At 47.1% G+C, this 20341-nt stretch overlaps 1 protein-coding gene across 1 annotated transcript in view; it reads right to left on the bottom strand.

Annotated features, from left to right (window-relative positions):
• The window catches only part of RETREG3 (reticulophagy regulator family member 3), a 318375-nt gene that overhangs the window by 146029 nt on the left and 152005 nt on the right, over window positions 1-20341 (bottom strand). The window lies entirely within an intron of this gene.

Below are 20341 nucleotides of genomic sequence, written 5' to 3'. Positions count from 1 at the left end.
CCCTCTGTTTTAATCATCAAGTCACAAAACTCTCTGCTACATGCTTTGGCCTGAATTCTCCCTCTACTTCCCTTTCAGGCACGTAGGATTTTGGTGCAAGCCCTTATCTTGTTCTGCCTGGATTATGGGAACACCCTTTATTTGGGAGCCCTTCAGGACACCCTCCAAAAACTTCATGTGATCCAGAACGTTGCAGCTCGCCTACTTCTCCAGATTTCTCTGAGGCAATCAGCGAGATCTGCTTTGAGTAAACTTCACTGGCTTCCAATCCAGTCCAGGATACGATTCAAGGCCATGTGCCTGGCACACAGAGCAATTTGCAAAACTGGAACGGTCATTATCCATTCTCTGGTTACTCTTTATTAACCTTCTAGGAGTCTCCACTCCAGCTCTGCTTTTCTTGCTACTACAAGGAAAGTCCGAAGATCCAGATGGGGTGGACGTTCCTTCTCCTTCAATGCTTCCAACTTCTGGAATTCTCTCCCCCCTGCTCTTCGTAGGGAACCTAACTTACAGACTTTCCGTAAACTCCTTAAAACTCATCTCTTCAGTGCCACTTACTAACTGGCTGTGCTCCCAGTCTGTACGGTCCTAAGCGCTACGAGGCCTGCGGGTAGAAGTGCGCTATAGAAACCTAATTTCATTCATTCATTCATTTATTTATTCAATTTAATTCATTCACAGCAACCACACTGCATATTCTGTGACTTCAGGGGTGTCATTTCTGCCCACTGAGGTTAGCCTATTGTTTGCTCCTGGGAGGCATTTGAAACCGTTTTCAAATGTATTCAAATGCTAATCACTGGCTGGAAGAAGTTGGAGAGCAAATACAAATTAGCCTCCAGGAAATTTTGGCAGGGAAAAGGTAACTTTCTTTAAATTGCTTCACTATCTATTAATAATCTAACTTTACCATTGAATTTGAATGTTATACCTATTAAAATAGTTCTTTGATTATTTTTCTACCCAGTCCCATTACCAAGAAATAGTTTTTCAATTTTAATCTGTAACCTGGTTTTCTACATAGGGCAGTAAGGCCTGCGATAGTGAAAAATAGATTTTTGGGTGCTAATCAGTGTAAGGGCATATTAATTATCTACATGTCCTAATAATTTGGTATTATAGATTATTAAAGAAAACACAATAAAAGTTGTAAAGACAGCAATATATGTGAAGAACAGCAGTACATGACTTACAAAAAGGTTTACAAAAAGCAGACATTATCATATTGTGAAGTGACAACAGTACAACAGTGATTCAATTGCCCAAAGATATAAAGAGACATGACAAATCATCTAGCCTGTATATCCTCTCAGATGGAAGTGGGCGATTCCTTTGCGAGCAGGTTTGAGAGTAAGAGATCTCAGAAATCTTTAGGGAGGGACCTGGGGTGTAAACCCTCAGCATACAGTTCTAGTTGGCATCTGCAATTTGTCAGATCCTGAATCCTTTGGATTGCAGTCAGTAACTGCTTATTCATCCAGGTGCGTGCCACCCGACAATTTGCTACCAACAGCGCAATGCTAACAAACATATTGAGCATCAGCGATGGCTCTAAGCAGAGCTAACCCATGCTCCAAATCAAGGGAACATCGACCATGGATTGTATTGACGAAAAGATCCCAGCCCAGTAGGTTCATAGTTTAAGGGCCTGACCATACCATGCCATATGTAGAAATCCCACCCCTGTTTGCCCATACTTGCTGCAGGCAATGTTGATATGGAAACAAAAATTGGCACCATGAAGTGGGTGTAATAATAGCGGTGCAAGAACTTGAAGGGTTGAAGTGTGAATGTCTAGAAGTGATTGGCATATATTTAACTTGGGCACTAAATAGGTCCATGATTTACCTGAAATCGAGATTCCAGGTCTTTCTCCCATTCCAGCCTAGTAGTCAACAGGGGATATGGCCTATGGAACACAACCTTGGAGTATAAAAAGGGAAAAGATTTACCAGGATCCGCAGGTTGAATATATTTTGTGAGGAGTTCGAGATTGTAGCAAATGGTAGTACAGAATGGCCAGAAGTGTACTGTGTCCACTACAAATATATTCTTGAAGAGACATGAAGGAGCTACCAGGGAACAACTGACGCTCACCACAGTCCGATACTTTTCCAATACGGGCGCCATCACCGGGGGAAGCATTGCGTTCTGGAGCGGTGAGTAGGGGATTTCACAGTTAAAATAGCTCACTATGTCCCAACGTCATTCCACAGATATGATGGTTTCCTGCAAAAAATGGCAAACAAGGGGACCAGGCATGCAAAAGTATGTTTCCATCCCTGTGTGCACAATTGAGGACCAAGCTTGCAGCCAATATTTCATGTTATGGGTGTGTATAAATAGGTAAAACATAAAAGAATCGGGACAGACAGTCCTCCGCTTTCCATAGGTCAAGTGAGTATAGACAAGAAGAAATGCGTTACTTACCTGTAACTGCAGTTATCCAGTATTGGTGTCTTTCATAGATTCACATGCCTGAATCATTCCCCGTCGTCGAGACGGAGTCTCCGGTACATAGAAAAGTAATGTCCTATAGACATACATAGATAGGCTACTAAGGGGAGGCCCTTAGGCCTACTTCTATCTTTGTCCTTTTGTAAAAAGGACCAAACTCTAGAAGAGAGCCAATCAGCTAACACCTCCCTCTAGAACCTTCCTGTCAGGAGCCTCAGTCTCTCAGATTTTCGTACGCACCAAGCTAAGTAGGCGTAGCACTGATAGAGAGATAGGTGAGTCCTTCCCAGGGAGGCGGGAGGGTTGCATGTGAATCTATGAAAGACACCAATACTGGATAACTGCAGTTACAGGTAAGTAACGCATTTCTTATCCAGTATTATGGGTGTCTTTCATAGATTCACATGCCTGAATCAGAGTAGCAAGCAATACCTTGTGCACATTTCTGATGGAGCATCATATACAAGTCATTAGATAATACATATCATGCGACTATGAACCATCAATAGACATCAATAAGAAACAGTAAGAGAGAAATGTGCATACCAGATAAGGATGGAGGGATGGAGGAAGGCTCACCTCACTGGAATAGATGTCTTAACACTGCTTGTCCCACTGCTGCATCTTCATCAGCTCTGCATCCAAGCAGTAGTGCTTTGTGAAGGTATGCGGCGATTTCCATGTTGTCGCCCTGCAGATGTCAATAAATGGTACTCCAGAAAATAGCGCCATAGAGGTTGACATGGCTCTTGTAGAGTGCACCCTGATTTTAGAGTGCAATGGATGTCCGGCTCTGTCGTGGCAGAAAGCAATTGCCGAAGAGATCCATCTGGAGATGCTTTGTTTGGACAGTGGTAGACCCTTTCTTGGTCTACTGAAGGCTATGAAAAGTTGGTTGGATTTCCTGAAATGTTTGGTTTTATCAATATAAAATGTTAGACCTCTTTTAAGGTCCAATGAGTGCAGCGATCTCTCAGCTGCGGTGCTGGGATTTGGAAAGAATGATTTGAGAATCACTGGCTCATTTAAGTGGAAATCCGACGGAACCTTAGGAATAAACCTAGGATTGGTCCTTAGAATTACTCTGTCATCCCTAAACTGCAGGAAGGGGTCCTGGATGGAAAGAGCCTACAGTTCACAGACTCTCCTTGCTGATGTAAGCGCCAAAAGGAGAGCTGTCTTCCACGAAATGTATTTCAGCTCTGCCCTGTGAATGGGTTCAAAAGGGTGTTTCATTAGTTGGTTAAGAACCACATTTAGATGCCATGTCGGAGGGACCAATTGTGGTCGAGGAAAAGATCTATATAGACCTTTAAGGAATTGTTTACCAGTCTACTAGACCAGAGAGAGGGCTCTCTGGGTGTCCGTTTAAATCGTGATATCGCCGCCAAATGTACTTTTATGGAGGAAGGAGTGGGCTAGGTCCGACTGCGCCAGATGAAGCAAGTAGGGTAATATTTGCTCTGGAGAGGTAGCGAAGGGACGTAGTCCCTTGTCCGCACACCAGATGCAGAAGCGTTTCCATTTCAAGGAATAAGTCTTGTTAGTGCTGTCCGCTCGTGCCCTGGCTAGGATATCTTTACAATCCTGCGGAATGTTTAACTTGCTGAACTCTCGGTGCTCAGGAGCCAAGCCGATAACCTGAGAGATTTCAGATCCGGATGTTGAATCTGCTTGTCGCTCATCGTGAGCAGAGATGGATGCTGACGTAGATGGATTGGCGGCTGTAGTGAGAGGCGATGAAGGTCTGTGAACCAATGTTGCCTCGGCCAGAATGGAGCTATCAGAATTACAGTGCAAGGCTCTACCTTCATCTTTCCGAGGGCTCTGGGAATCATTGGAAATGGCAGAAATGCGTACGCAAAGATGTTGCGCCATGCGATGGAAAATGCATTTCCGAGAGACCCTGGTTGGGGATGCCAACTTGCGAAGCTTTGGCATTTGGCGTTCTCCCTGGTCGCAAATAGGTCGATTTGCGGCGTTCCCCACCTTGAGAAGATGTGAGCGGTGGTCGCCATGTCTAGCTCCCATTCGTGTGATGAGGACCTTTGTCTGCTTAGGGCGTCTGTGATGACATTGTCCTTGCCTGGGACATACTCTACCCTCAACGAAACGTTGTGGAGAATGAGCCAATTCCAGATCTTCTGCGATTCTTAAGAGAGGGTTAGCGAACGTGTCCCTGCCTGTTTGATCAGGTAGTGCATCGTCGTAGTGTTGTCGGTCCTGACGAGTACTAGGGAGTTCTTGTTCCTTGGCAAGAAGGCCTGCAAGGCTAGGAAGACTGCACTCAGTTCCAGCAGGTTGATATGGAGCTGTGTCTCCTGCTCTGACCACCTGCCACTGATCAGCAGTTCTTGCAGGACTGCTCCCCAACCTTCCAGCGAGGCGTCAGTTGTAATGACATGGGGAGCTGGAGGAAGCAGAAACGACAACCCTTGTGAGAGGTTCTTGAGTGACCTCCACCACTGCAATGTCCTTACGATCTGGTTCATGACCTTCATGCGGTCGAACGATCCCGTGCATTGCGTCCACTGTTTGGACAAAGCCTCTTGGAGAGGACGCATCCATAGCCGACAGTGCGGTATGAGCAGGATACACGAGGACATCATGCCCAGGAGGGATTTGAAGGTCCGGACCGACAAAGTCTTCTTCTAAGCCACCGATGCGGCTAGAGAGACAAGCTTGCGTTTTCTCTCAAGACGGGAAAGCCTTTGCAGCTTTTGTATCTAGTGTTGCTCTGAGGAAGGTAATGACTCGAGAGGGATGCAAGGTGGATTTTTCTCAATTGAGTGTAAGACCCAAGTGTTTGAAGCGATTGAGACAGGATTTGGAGGATTTGGTCGCGCCTGCCAAGGATGGTGCCTTCACCAGCCAGTCGTCCAAATACGGGAAGACTTGATGTCCGTGCTGTCTGAGGAATGCTGCCACCGGGTAAAGACATTTGGTGAAGATCCGGGGTGCAGACTTGAGGCCAAAAGGGAGGACACAGAACTGAAAGTGTTGGCCAGCCATTGCAAAACTTAGGAATTTCCTGTGAGTCTTGTGGATTGGGACGTGAAAGTATGCGTCCTGTAGGTCCAAAGACGTCATGAAATCTCCTTCCTCCAGTAGGCCCAAGATTTCTTGAACCGTGACCATGCGGAACGATTGCTTCTTTAAGAATTAGTTGAGCGCCCTGAGGTCTAGAATGGGTCTCCATTTCTTTTCCTTCTTCTGAATGAGGAAAAAGCGGGAGTAAAATCCTCTCCCCTTGTGAGCCGATGGTACTCGCTCTATTGCCCCTTTCCGAAGCATGATCGAAATTTCCTGAAGAAGCAATCGCAGGTTCTTGTGAGGTAAAGGGCGAGGAGGGGTCGTTGGAGGGATAATTTCGAACTCTAGAGAGTGTCCAAATTGAATTAACTGGGAGGACCCACCTGTCCGTTGTTATTCTCCTCCAGTTGTCGAGGAATTGGGTCAGTTTTCCTCCAATTTTTAAAGAAAAAGATGAGGGATGGACTGGCTGCAGTAATAGGTCATTGGCGTCCGCCAGTGCGCCTTCGTTGGGACTTTCCTCTAAAGTTGGACTTTCCAAAGGAGGACTGCCTGTTTTTTTGTTGTTGTTGGCGCGGCTGGTATTGCGACTTGTTTTGGCCATAAGAATACGATTATCTATTTTGGCAATTGCCTCTGTAAGAGGATTGTCCTCTGCCTATGTTCCCTCGAAAGGACTGATTTTTAAATTGTAGCGTGCCAAGCGCTCTCGCGGTATCTGTGTCCTTTTTTATTGTTTGTAGCGCTTCATCAATCTTTGCGCCAAACAGTTGTTGTCCATCATATGGCATGTCCAGAATTTTAGACTGCACTTCCTGTCTGAATGAGGTAGACTTGAGCCATCCTTGTCTTCGCAATACAGCTGCTCCTGCTAGTTGTCTGAAACCAGCCATTGCGACATCCAGAGCACAGTCTATTAATTCAGAGCCGAAGACTGACCTTCTAGGAGTAGAGCTTAAACCTCCTCCTTCGTCTCATCCGGCAGTTCAGACAGATACGGAGCCATATCTGCCCATAATTGTCTATTATATCTGCCTAACAGCGCCATAGAAATTGCCACCTTAATTGTCGTTGCCGATGTGGATGAGAATCGTTTTCCGATGTTATCCAGCTTTCTACCCTCCTTATCTGGCGGGGCTGTTACCAGTGAAGAGGGATTCCTGGAATTTTTCTGCGCCGCCTGTGTAACTACAGAGCCTGGCTTGGGGTGCCCTGTAAAACAGGCTGGCGCCGATGCTGGGGCCTTAAATTTTTTGTCTAGTCTTGGAACCACCGTAGAAACTGATGCTGGCGTCTGCATCAATTGAAGACCTTCATTCAATATGTATTCAATGATGGGAATTGATTTGGTTGACTTCCGAAGTGGCTCCTTAAAATCATAAAGGAAACAATCGGTTTCTTGAGACTCCATGGTTATGTGGAACCTTTTGGCCGCTCTCTCCATTATACTGTGAAACCCACCTATGTCCGCCGGTGGTGAACCTGAAGTCGTGGCTCTGGGGACGCTGGAGAAGAAATTATATAATCATCTCCGTCATCATGGTTGGAAATGACATCTTGAATCTCCCCTTCTTCATGAGGTTCTTCATCATCGTCAGATGATGGTGGATCCTGTACTTGCTCCCTTTCTTGATGAAGCACTAAAGGAGGTGGTCTGGGCCGTGGAGACGCAGCTGCCCTCGCCGCCGGAGGAATCTGCCTATCCGTTGGAGCAGAGGACTCAGGAAAACATTGTTTATTGTCCTCTATTAAGAACCTTAAGTCAGACACAATAGACGCTGGCAGACATACCATTGGCGTAACCGGAGTCTGAACCTGTTGCTGGATATTATGCTCCTGGGTAATTTCAACATCATTGTCATCTTCATCCGTACTTTGGCATTTGACCACTAGATGAGATGGACTGGTAGCCTGCGTGCTATCCTCCTCATCCGACTCCTCATCTTGCAGGAGACGAGCCAGCGGTAATTTTTGCACCCTACTTGGGGACGTCAGTTCCGGTGTAATCTCCCTTGAAGGACTCTTCGATGATTGTATTCTAGACGATTGATCATCGACGGAGCGTTGGTCTTGGGTATGTCTCGTCGACGGTGGAATCGTCGGAGACTGCTTCCATAGCGGCGTCGACGATTACCTAGTCGGCGGTGCCGCTGACGACGGCATACCTGTCGTTGATTTCGTTGTCGATGTTGACGTTGACTTTGTCGACGGTATCTTCCTAGTCGTCGATTCTTTCGTCGATGGTACACTCGTCAACGACGATGACTTAGTCGACGACGATGATGATGATTTCGCCGACGATTTTTTGATGACAATGATGGACGACAAAGGCTTACCCGCCGTCGATGAAGGTGTAGTTGTCGTCGATGATAAATACGCCGACGATGCGGACGTCATCGATATTGTCGTCGTTGAGACAGACTTGAGAGCCAGTCTTCCTTTGCGCAGATGAGATAGTCGACGACGGCACAGGCTTTCTGAAGGTATGAACCTCCTCAGACGCTAAAGATCTGACCTCTGAAGACTTTTTTGCTTTCTTCTTTGGAGGAGTGTCTGTAGGGCTAGGGGAAGCCATCCCTGGCCTTTTTAAAGACAGCTGTGAGGAGACCGAAGAGAATTCATCCTCCTCCGAAAACTCCAGGTTATCCCTGGTCTTGAGCCTGTTCAGCCAGAGTAAAAGACGTCCTTCTCTGTCTTTCAGTGTTTTTGTAGAAAAAGTTCTACAAATTTTACAGTCTTTAGCAGAATGGTCCGGATACAGGCAATACAAGCATGTCTTGTGTTGATCTTCCACATGCAACCTCTTTTTTCCACAAGAGGTACATTCTCTGAAGAGACCCTTCTTCTGAACCTCAGCCATAATCAGTTGTGAAGAACATAATCCAAGTTTGTTGAAGAAATAAGCTATAGTAAGGAAACCCGAGGAGAACTCCGGTGGAGACTCCCTTAGCACAACGTGCGGTAGAAAATCTGAGAGACTGAGACTCCTGACAGGAAGGTTCTAGAGGGAGGTGTTAGCTGATTGGCTCTCTTCTAGAGTTTGGTCCTTTTTACAAAAGGACAAAGATAGGCTACTAAGGTGAGGCCCTTAGGCCTACTTCTATCTATGTATGTCTATAGGACATTACTTTTCTATGTACCGGAGACTCCCGTCTCGACAACGGGGAATGATTCAGGCATGTGAATTTATGAAAGACACCCATAATACTGGATAACAATAGTTACTTACCTGTAATCTGTGGTTCTCCAGTATTGGTGTCTTTCATAGATTTACATGCCTGGATCATTCCCAGTCGTCAGAGTCGGATCCCACGGTACATAAAAAACAATAATATGCCTATAAGAAACCAAAACCGTGGTAATAACCAACCAGGAAGCTACAGTGCAAAAAACTTCCACAATCATGACTATCCTAGTCATTTTGTATAGACCAAACTGCAGCCAATCAGGTGACAGCACTCACCAGACTGTTCTCCCCAGAGGCTCAGGCTCTCAGATTTTCTCGCACAGGAGTGAAACCAACATAATAGCCTGAAGGAGCCTCTGAGGTGAGGTGGGTGGGTGCATGTGAATCTATGAAAGACACCAATACTGGAGAACCACAGATTACAGGGAAGTAACTATTGTTCTTCTCCAGTTTTGGGGTGTCTTTCATAGATTCACATGCCTGAATCAGAGTAGATAGCAGTACAAAACATCATGCTCATTAGACGCTCCTTGTATCACAGTATACATGTATGCTTTCCACAAGAATAACATGTAAGGATAAGCGTCTAAAGAGAGCATAGAGGAGGAGGAAGAACAGAGGCTCAACTTATTAGAAAAGATTGTGAAGAACTGCTCGTACCACCGAAGTATCTGCATCACTTGCAAAATCCAAACAGTAATGTTTGGTGAAGGTATGCGTGCTGGACCAAGTTGCTGCTCTGCAAATGTGATGAAGAGTCACACCAGCGAAGAGAGCGGTAGAAGAGGAGATCGCTCTTGTAGAATGTGCCCTTGGCAAAGACTGTAGAGGCCTTCCCGCTTGTTGATGACACAGGCTAATCGCTGAGGACACCCATTGGGCTATAGTCTGTTTGGATACAGCGTATCCCTGACGTAACCTTCCATATGCTACAAATAATTGATCTGTTTCCCGTATTGTAGCAGTTCGTTGGAGGGCCTTTTCTGCCGCTGATTGCGGATTTGGAAAGAATGTCTTTAGAATCACTGGTTCATTAAGGTGAAAGTCAGAGGGAACCTTAGGCATGTAACTTGGATTGGTACGTAGCACCACTGAATTTGAAGTGAATTGCAAAAAAGGAGACTTGATCGTGATTGAATGTCGCTGACTTTCCGTGCTGCCGTCAATGCTAAAAGCAAAGAAAGTTTCCATGAAAGGAATTTGAGATCTACTTTATGAATAGGTTCAAAGGGGTGACACATGAGCTGAGCGAGCATCACATTTAAGTACCAGGATGGAGGTGGGCGCCAAACAGGAGGAAACATTCTGAATAATCCCTTAAAAAAATTGCTGAATAATTCTTGATGAATAAAGATAAGTAGGTCCATCCTGACGGAATCTGGAAATGGCTGCCAAAAATACCTTTAGAGTGGAATGAGATAAACCCGATCTAGCCAAATGAAGAAAGAATGGCAAGACCTGTTCCAGTTTAGCATGAATCGGATGTAGATTGGCAGAGTGACACCACCCACAGAACCTCTTCCATTTGAGTTTGTAAGTCTTAATCGTGGCCGGTGCTCTAGCATTGGCTAGAACCTCTTGAAAATCCACAGGGATCTCTAAATGGGCGAATTCAATGTGTTGAGGAGCCAAGCTGCTAATTACAAGGAAGCTGGATCCGGATGGCAAATTTGACCCCCCCTGTATGGTCAGGAGATTCGGTATTGGTGGCAACTGGATGGGATTGCACTCCGAGAGGAGAAGCTCGGTGAACCTATATTGTCGAGGCCATCTGGGCGCAATGAGAATTAGGCAACATGGTTGTCTCTTCATCTTCCGGATGACTCTGGGAACCAGCGGAATTGGAGGAAAGGCGTATGCATATATCTGAGACCAGTTCATCGAAAGCGCATCCCCACATGAGTCCTTGCGGGGAATCCAGCTTGGAAAGTGTAGGCATCTGATTCGTTGCAAACAAATCCAGGTCGGGGTGACCCCACTCTCGAAAGACTCTGTCTAGAGTTGGTTGATGGATCTCCCACTCGCGATTAGATATTGCAGACCTGCTGAGGGAGTCTGCTAACACGTTGGAGATCCCTGGACCGTGAACCACTGACAGATTGATCTCGTGATCCAGGGCCCAATCCCAAATCTCCTGCGCTTGCGGAGATAGTAGGGACACCCTCGTACCTCCTTGTTTGTTTAAGTAATGCATACTTGTTGTATTGTCTGTGCGAATCAGAACCGTGGATCCTTTGATGACTGTCCAATAAGACTTCAGGGCTAGAAAAATGGCGCGCAGCTCTAGCAGATTTATGTGCCATTTCCTCTGTTGCACACTCCATTTTCCGTTGACCGTCATTCCCTGAAGGTGTGCGCCCCATCCTTCGAAGGAAGCATCTGTGGTGATGGTTAACCTTGGCACTTCGTCAGGAATGCACATCCCTTTTTCAAATTGCTCCTTTGCATCCACCATTGAAAGATGTCCCTCATACGAGGAGTTATGTTGATCATGTCGTCGAACGACCCCAAAACCTGCACCCATTGGAGACTTAGCTCCTCTTGTAAGGATCTCATTCTGAGACGACAGTTGGGCATCAGAGGGATGCAGGAGGAGATTATCCCTAGGAAAGAATTAAACATCCAAATGGAAACGCACTCTTTTTGTAGTAGTAGGTAAGCCATCTTGTAGATCTTGAGCTGCCTTTCTTTTGAAACGAAAGCCCGAGTGAGCTGGGTGTCTGATGTGGCTCCCAAGAAAGACTTTCTTCGAGACGGAGTTAGTTGGGATTTCTCAAGATTGACAGAGACCCAGAGACTGAAACAATGACGGGCACCTTTGAACAAGGGCTCTTTCTGTTCCTAGAGAACTGGCCTTGATAAGGCAGTTGTAAGTATGGAAAAATTTGAATGCCTTACAAACGAAGATGTGCTGCCACTGGGGCTAGTATTTTCGTGAAAACTCGGGAAGCTGAACGAAGTCCAAATGAGAGAACTTTGAATTGAAAGTCCCTGCCAGCCACTCTGAATCTTAAGAATTTCCTGTGCCAGGGAAAGAAGGGCACATTGAAATAATCATCTTGAAGGTCGACAGTTTCCATGTGATCCCCTTCCGAGAGAAACTGGAGGATTTCTTGAAGTGTTAGGATCCGGAAGGACAATTTTTTAGAGGTATTTGTTGAGGGCACGCAGGTCGAGGATAGGACGCCATTCCCCTGACTTCTTGCTTATGAGGCAAAACCTCAAATAAAATCCCCTTCCTCTTAGCAATTGAGGAACTTTTTCGATCGCTCCTTTCCGAATCATTATATATATATTTGGGAGAACAGCTCCTTGAGATGAGCTGGTAGTGGACCTTTTGGAGGAGAATTTGGAGGGGTTTTGACAAATTCCAAAGTGTGGCCCCGGGCTACTACATCCAGGACCCATCTGTCTGTAGTAATTTTTGACCAATTTGATAAGAAACAGGATATTCTTCCTCCAATTTTTGACTTTGGAATGGGTAGAGATGGTGGCAGGTTGTACGTCTCATTTGTTCTTGGAGGACTCTCGTCCCCGATAAGAAGACTTCCTTCTTGCTTGAGAATAATTGTTTCCTTGCTGACCGTACGTATATTGTTTGTACGGCTCGTACCTTTGATTACCTTGAGTGGTTTGATACGAACATTGTTGAGAGTATCCTCCTCTGTTGGAAAAGTTGCCAAGCCCTTTGGCACCACCAAAGGACTATTTACGAATTTGCAGACCCCCCAGCGACCTTGCCGTCTGTGTCCTTCTTTATGGTCTCCAAGGCTTCATCTACATGCTGGCCAAAGAGAAACTCTCTGTCATAAGGCATGTCTATGATCTTAGCTTGAACCTCTTGGCGGAAGGATGTTTATTTCAGCCAACCTTGCCTTCTCAGCAGGCGCGGTGCGTCCATTGGAGCGTAGCCCCACTAAGCCACATGGACGCACGCACGCTAAGCAGGCAAAATGCAATTGTATTTGCCAATGCTCCTTACCTTGACCTTCCGTCCTCGACTCCTTCCTCACCTCACGCGTCACACTGCTGAAGCCTGGGGGTGGGGCGACACCGGCTGGGCTTCAGCAGCTTGTTTGAGTGGCACAGGGCTATATACCCAGCCCGAGCATGCGCGGCGCACAGGCTTCCACCTTTACAAGGGACCCAAGGGTGCTGCTTCATGCCGCCAGGGACGCGGCAGCCCCCGGGTCTAAATGGGCGATCAGGGTGAATACTAACTGTGCCCCCCGAGCCAATCCTGGCGCTGCATGCAGCACCAGGATTAGCTGGTCCTCCGCGCACCTCCATTATTGGGAGCCACGGGTGGTAGCATGCACTACACAGTGTGGCCAATCACTGTGTGACTTCAGTGAAGCCATGCAGTAGCGATTGGCCATAGCTGCCTGTGTGTGTGTGGTGACGTCCCAGGCGCAGTGCAGCTCACATCACCGGTGCACACAGTCATGCTAGACCTTGTGCTGGTGCGTGTAGTGAGTTTAGTGACTGTCTGCTGAGTCTGAATGCTGGCTGGCTTCGTCACGTCGTCACTGTGACCACCTCACCTGCGCTGCCTGCTGTTTCTTCTGGTCATGTGTGTCAGGTATGTTGGTGTGCAACATTTTATTTATCACTCGGGTAGTGGTACGCGGCTGGCCTGTAGGGCTCGCGCCATTATCCAGTGCCTCCCTGGTGAAATCTCTGCTCTGTGATCTTCACACTTTGGGACTCACCGCCGGTTGTAGAATTCGCAAAATAATGTTTCGAAACCAGGGCCCACCCAGCTGCAGAGAAGCCTCTCGCCCTCGCGCCCGGAATGAGGAAGAGAAAGAGTGCGAGCCTTGGTTTCGTCGGGGTGCGAGGAAGGACAGGGGCCAGCGCTGATGGATCATAGGATGTGTACCGTAGAAAATAGTCTTAATTTTCTGGGGGGGTGTCGTCCGCGCCTGCATCAATCATCATCATTAGGCTTGAGGGCCTGGCTCCCCAGGGCCCTCATGTTGAAGGATCTCCCTTCCCTGACCGGGGGCGGTGCTGCCTCCACACTCTATTATCTTAATTAATGTTTATATTCTTAATTTTCTATCTTGCAATAAACTTCACACTTGAGTTATTCTATTTATGTTGTCCTTCATTACAACACTCGCGCAGACTAATTGCCGGCTCGCACCTCTTATGATAAAACGCGTGTCAGCGCGAAACGGAACATTAGGAGGAGGTCTGGAAAACTGACTATGAGGCCTGCGAGACGAGTGCCAGTGCCCCTTCTGGAAACGGGAAGAAAGGAAGGGAAGAGAAGGAGAGGGGAGCTGAGGAGGGGAGTTGACAAGATGGGAGGGAGGGAGGAGAAGGAGAGAAGAGTAGAGAGAGAAGAACTGAGGGGAGGAGAGGAGGGTAGTGGGAGGGGTAGAGGAGGGGAGGAGAGTACATGAATGAAGTGGAGCTAAGGAGAGGAGGGGCGGGCTGGGCTGATGAGGGTGACCGGCAGATGAGGAGAGGAGAAGAGGGGTAGGGGATGGGAGAGGAAAGGAGGAAGGAAGAGAGAAGGTAGGATGGAAAGGCCAAGTACAGAAAGAAGGGCAGGTTGAGCAGAGAATGAAGCGAGAGATGGAGGAATTAAGGCACCCACTTCTACAGTCTTTAAATATTACCATTCTACATACTTTGGTAATTACTGTGCAGTAATACCTGTGTACCTGTCATTACAGATTTATGGTCAATCACTGTGTGACTTCAGTGAAGCCATGCAGTAGCGATTGGCCATGGCTGTGTGTGTGGTGACGCCCCAGGCGCAGCACAGCCCACGTCACCGGCGCACACAGTCACACTAGACCTAGTGCTGGTGCGTGTAGTGAGTTAGTGACGGTCTGCTGGCAATCGCTTTATTAACCTTCCTGCTTTCTCAAATTTGCTTGAAAGTGCACCATTTTTCTTCTCTTTTTTCAAAATTTTCTCTTATGGTGCTTCGGGCTCACGGCACAGTATGCCAATCATTTTACGCCCTACCACTTTCAAATGTCACCAGCCGCCCCTGCTTCTCAGCACTGCTGCACCCGCCAATTGCATGAAACCAGTAGCTGCCACATCTACTGCTGCATCAATCATCTCTGCAGAGGTACACTCCCCTTCCTGCAATATTTTCTTGGCTTCAGATCTGTCAGGTTCCGGAAGCTTTTCAATATATGGCAATTTATCCTACCACATCTGCTAATCGCATCTCCCTAATATCGCTAGGGAGTTTGCAGCACGGACGGTAGTTGCAGCTAGTCGAAACCTTTTTGCCAAGGGAGTCCAGACGTCTGCCGTCCCTGTCTGGTGGAGCGGTTACCTGCGAAGATGAATTCCTGGCTCGTCTCTGAGCCGCTTGGGTGACGACTGATTCCGTTTTTGACTGTCCAAAAAGGCAAGCTGGCGAAGTGAGGGGTGCCTTGTGAGGGGTGCCTTATATTTATCTACGCGGGGCAACACTGCAGGGAGAGAATTCAGTGTTGACATCATCTTTAGGCCCTCTTTCCAAATGAAATCAATTACTGGAATTGTCTTAACTTGTTTCTGTTGATCTTTAAAATCATACAGGAAATAGTCCTCCTGTTTTGTTTCCATAGAGATTAGAAATCTTTTTGTTGTTCTTTCCATTATGAGATGGAATCCTCCGATATCTACGGGTGGAGAGTCCGCAGTGGGTAGACCAGTCGGAGACGGGGTCTTTGTTTGATATTCGTCCCACTCCGACAGTACAGACTTCTCATCCGTTTCTCCTTCTTCCCTGTCTTCCTCAGAAGTGACATCCTCCTGCGTAGGATGGGATGGCATTAGTGAAGGAGTAACTGTAGATCGCATTTCTGATGCTGGCAACGGAGAAGATTGCCTTGGAGGTCTATATGCTGCCGTAGAGCCTGGAGGAATAGGTGTCGAAAAGTGTGATTCACCCGATTCAGATGGTGGAAACTGGCAATAGTAATCGTTCAACATATATTGTAAGTTGTTGAGGAGATCTAACGGCATCTGTGCCGTAGGCACCGAGGTAGCAGCCCAACTTGTAGGCTCAAGGAACTGTTCTTTTTCTTGTACCTCATCTTGATACTTTATAAGCAGCTCAGAATGGACTCCTAGCTGCGCGAAACCTCTCATCCTCATCAGATTGTTCTTCTTCGGGTCCTTGCTGTGTTTGAGAAGAACAATTATTATGGCTTCCATCATTATAGGGGGTAAGATTGCCTTTTCCAGTGCCTGGGGATAACCTAGGGCTAAAATAGTAGCAACTTCCTTATAAAACTCTAAAGGTAGACTATCTGCTCCAGGGGCCTTACTGCTCGTGAAGTCCTTAATTGTGGCCTTAATATCGTCTATTGTTAATGGGGAGTTTAATAGGTCTCTCACCCCACCCTTCACCTATGCCCTTCGCATCCTCTGCAAGACCTTCAAATTGTTCCTCCCAAATCCAGAAAGATAGTCACCCACACACTCATAACCAGCAGACTGGACTACGGGAACGACCCCTACACCGAAATAAACAAATATCTACTCGTCAAACTCCAGACTATCCAAAACGCCGCAGCTAGACTGGTCCTCGGAACCACACGACAACACCACGTCACCCAACACCTATGAGAACTTCACTGGCTCCCAGTAAAAAAGTGTGACTTTCAAGCTCCTCACCCATGCTTACAAATCCCTCCACAACATCAGACCCCATTATCGCAACAAAATAATCTCCTTCTACACCCCCAAAGAAGCCTCCAATCTACTTTTCTGGCCCTGGCTGAAATAACTTGCTGCTGCAGACCCAGAGTGGGGGGTGGGGGACACAATCCTTCTCCTACACCGCAGCAAAGACCTGAAATGAACTCCCTCTCAGCATAAGACGATCCCACACATTGCAAACATAGGAAATGTCTTAAGACCTGGCTCTTTGGATGAGACATAGCTGCGCCAAATCCACTCCTCTTTCCCAGCCCCGTGATACCCTCACGTGAGTAGTGCGCTTCACAAATCCTTGATTGATTTATTAAATTGCCGCAATATCTGCTGGGTGACAGTGGTAATGTGTTGCATATAGCTCTGAATAGTACTGTCTGCTATTGCTGAAGAGACAGCACCACTATGTACTTCTACATGGGGAATGAGAACTACCTGAGGTGGATTTAGGCTTGTCCCCTTTGCTGAACTAAAGTGTGAATGCATGCTTCCCTAAATAAAGTTTTTCCTGGTCCAGCTCTTTGCAAAACACCAACAGTCTCTGGGACCTCGCCAGGGTGGATTTCTGTCGCGAGTGGGCGTACTCATTTTTTAAGTGTTTAAGTTCCCGATCTAGATGGTCAATAGTGCTCCATGTGGACTTGAGGCCACCCGCTGCCTTGGAGAGACTGTCTCCATGAACGCAGGCCTTAAAAGCTTCCCATGACGTTTCAGCAGTAGATACAGAGTGCTCAATGAGGTAAAAGTACACCAGAATTGCTTTAACCTCGGAGCTGAAGACTGGGCCATGAAGCTCGTAACCCTTCAGTCGCCAGGAAAGAAAGTGGGGTGGTGGTGTGGGGTCAGCAGGACTGGGCAGTGACCAGATGCTGTTCTGGGCAAGATGTAAACATCCTGCATTTTGGGTAAAAAGATTTTACTCAGCAGCCATAGGTCTATACAGGAGGACATATCATGGATGGAAAAATAGAATGAGAGGGTCCGCAATGCATCAAGTCCTAATCAAATTCTATGGTGTAAGGCCATTTGTGGGGTGCCTACTTTAAGCAGATAGTTTATCCATACCCAAATTCAGTACCGCAATTAAATTCCTATCTTATATAATAGGCCAATCCATAAATTTGGTGCATGTACCCGTTATTTCATAAAATAACACTGGGTTGTCAAGATTTGGTCCATATACATTAACCAGTAAGAGCGGTTGCCTGCCAAGTTTTTGCCACAACCACCGATCTGCCAGCCGAATCCATCAAATGCTCAGTGTGTGAACCCCTGGGACTTATTAATAAGCGTGACCATCGCCAGTAATTAGGTGGAATAGGACGAAAATATCGATTGGGTCCCCGCTTGGATGCAAAAGTGGGGGTTGAGAGTCCTTGACAGCCTGTAGCATCCCAAAGGCACTCTTCCTCCCACCATTCATGCCAACCACATACATTAGTAAATAACCTAAAACAGAGCATTACAGAAAAAACCCTCTATGGCATCAATCAACGATATAGAGAATGAGATTCACGCAATGGGGGGCACCATGGAGCATATATGGACCCTGGGGGTGGGCGGAAACCCCACGACTGTAGGATTTAGTTGCCTAGCCAAACACTAAAGTGACACACAAACTGAGATGAAAACTGAAACAGAAGTACAAGGTGCCCAGATGGTATACACTCCAAGAGACAGGGGTGGGACCAAGATCATTCTGAGAAAAAAAGAGCACACAGAGAATATGCTTAGTAATTAACAGTTTACACCAACCTAAGCAGTGATTATCAGTCATTATCGCTAAGATGCAAGTCACCTCGTGATCGTCCATGTCTGGAAGAGGAAGAGCTGTTAGTCACAGAGCTTGTGGTGCCGCCCTGTTTAAGATGGGAGAAGAATTCCCTAGCTGTGCAAAAATAAAAAAATATTTCAGCCCTTGGTTTTCTACCCGAAGGTGAGCTGGGAAGAGAATGGAGTACGCAATTGCTCTTGCATGTAACTACCAGGATGAAATCCAGATAAAAGCTATGGGGAGATCTTGTTTAGGCAGAGAACCTGGTCTCTGTCCCTATAACTTAAGAGTCTCGCTATAATGGGGATAGGACTCTGACCCCAACAAAGACTAGGGGTCAGTGAGCAATGAGCACTCTCCACAATAAGTCTACAGAGAAGGACTTGTGGCTAAACAGCATCATCAGGAGTTGTTCAACAAAGAGTTCCAAGTTGGTGATGTTGGATGTCGCTGCTACCCTAAAGATGCAAATATTATTTTGAAGGGAGCTCCCATCCAGGTCCTTGTTCTTTGTCTTGCCGTCTGTAGCTCCCAGGTCAGTCGAGCGAGACCATTCAGGAATCTGCTAGCTGCTGTGAGTCCTCCACATCAGACACTCTAGACTCAACCCAAGTAAGCCTATGATTCTGTTTGTAAATGGGCGCCTGAAACCGGTACATTCTGCTTGTCAGGGTATCAATTTTGCGGTCAATGGTGTGGAGACTCATTCTCATGTCATTTAACAGTGCAGACATATCCCCACAGTAAACGACTGGGACTGTGTCCCCCCACGACAGATTGAGCTCCCGGTATTTTATCAAACTGCAACGTAGGTTGCTTATGATCTGTATTGATTTGTAAAAATCTGTAAAAATAGAAAGCTGGGATCCTTACTTATGATCTGCCTTGCCCATATCGGTATAGTCTTTAGTGGTAGCAGATCGCAGTACAGAGACTCCCCCTCCAAGACTGGCACTTATAAGTATAGCATGCAGATACTGGGGCCCCGGTGAGATCGCAGGGCCACTTGACAAACAGTGTGCCCAGTGCCAGTAGGTGAGGAAAATGAAACGCTTTACTGGGCTTGGGGTAACGGCTAGTGGAAGGGAGAAGTGGCGGCCGGTGAGAAGGAAGTTAATGTGGTGTATTAGGCCACAAACTATCCTTCTGGCTCTCGATGTGAAATCCACAGGGACACAATCACAGAAATATGGGAGCACAGTAAGCAAAAACGACCTCTCACCTACAGAAGCGGGTCACAGTCAGTTGCAATCTCTTTATGGCTTTGGCTAGGTGGAGGGGGCCAGATCATCTATTAGCCCACATGCTCCATCTCAGTTACCGTCTGCTTCCCCATGAAGACAAGTGCAAGTGTGCAAATAGTTCCTTTCGTCCACCAGGTGAGGTCTTGACCTGCGGGGAGACACCGCCCCCATAGGCCCCAAGCAAGTGATCCCCTTAAGGAGGCCCTTGCAGCCCTTGGGCCGCCAGGCCGATTGCGGCAACCAGGCCTGGCCCTCTTGCTCTGGGGCCTCACAGGTCCGCATGTGCTGCAGCCACACCCTGCGGTGAGTCGCAGGAGTGGAGGTTGTACCAGTGCATGCCAACGACCCCAATACCAGTTCCTCTAGGAGGTTCGTCAGCAGCTACAAGCATAGTGTAGGCATCTCAGGGCCAGCCGTCCAACAACAGTTTCCATGTGCAGGCCCAGCGCCTCAGCTCCACCAGGACCAAAGGTCCACGCCGACACCGTAAGCCTGCAGGAGCCGCTTCAGCGAATAGCGGCTAGATCTCTTTGCGATTGCCCAACTAGGATCATCAGGTCCCACAGGCTCCTCACACCAGAGTCTTCGGTGAACTGTGGACTTGTGCGTCGATTTTTTTTTGGGGCGAAAGTCAGCAGAGCTTAGCTCACAAGTCGCCAGCTTGATTCTTGGGTCTCGGGCACCCCTACATGTCCCAGTTGAAATGCTATGCACCTGCCTTTTGGAATACAAGGCTTATACTGGGTTACTTATAAATATCTTCAAAAGGAGGATTCGACCAGTAACAATGGTGTATTTTGACAGGTTGAATTGCAGTTCGGACACTTCTACTGTCAGGCTACACAGGGACAGCCTGAAGCAATGTTTGCACTGCCACTGTAGTAGATAACCAATAGGTGATTCTGTCCAGTAAATTGCATTCAACTTTCCTGCCCTGGGCACATCTTGTTCCACATACTAAGGACT

The sequence above is a fragment of the Lissotriton vulgaris genome, chromosome 5, assembly GCF_964263255.1.
Source record: "Lissotriton vulgaris chromosome 5, aLisVul1.2, whole genome shotgun sequence".
NCBI lineage: Eukaryota > Metazoa > Chordata > Amphibia > Caudata > Salamandridae > Lissotriton > Lissotriton vulgaris.
This window is presented reverse-complemented; position numbering and strand designations above follow the sequence as displayed.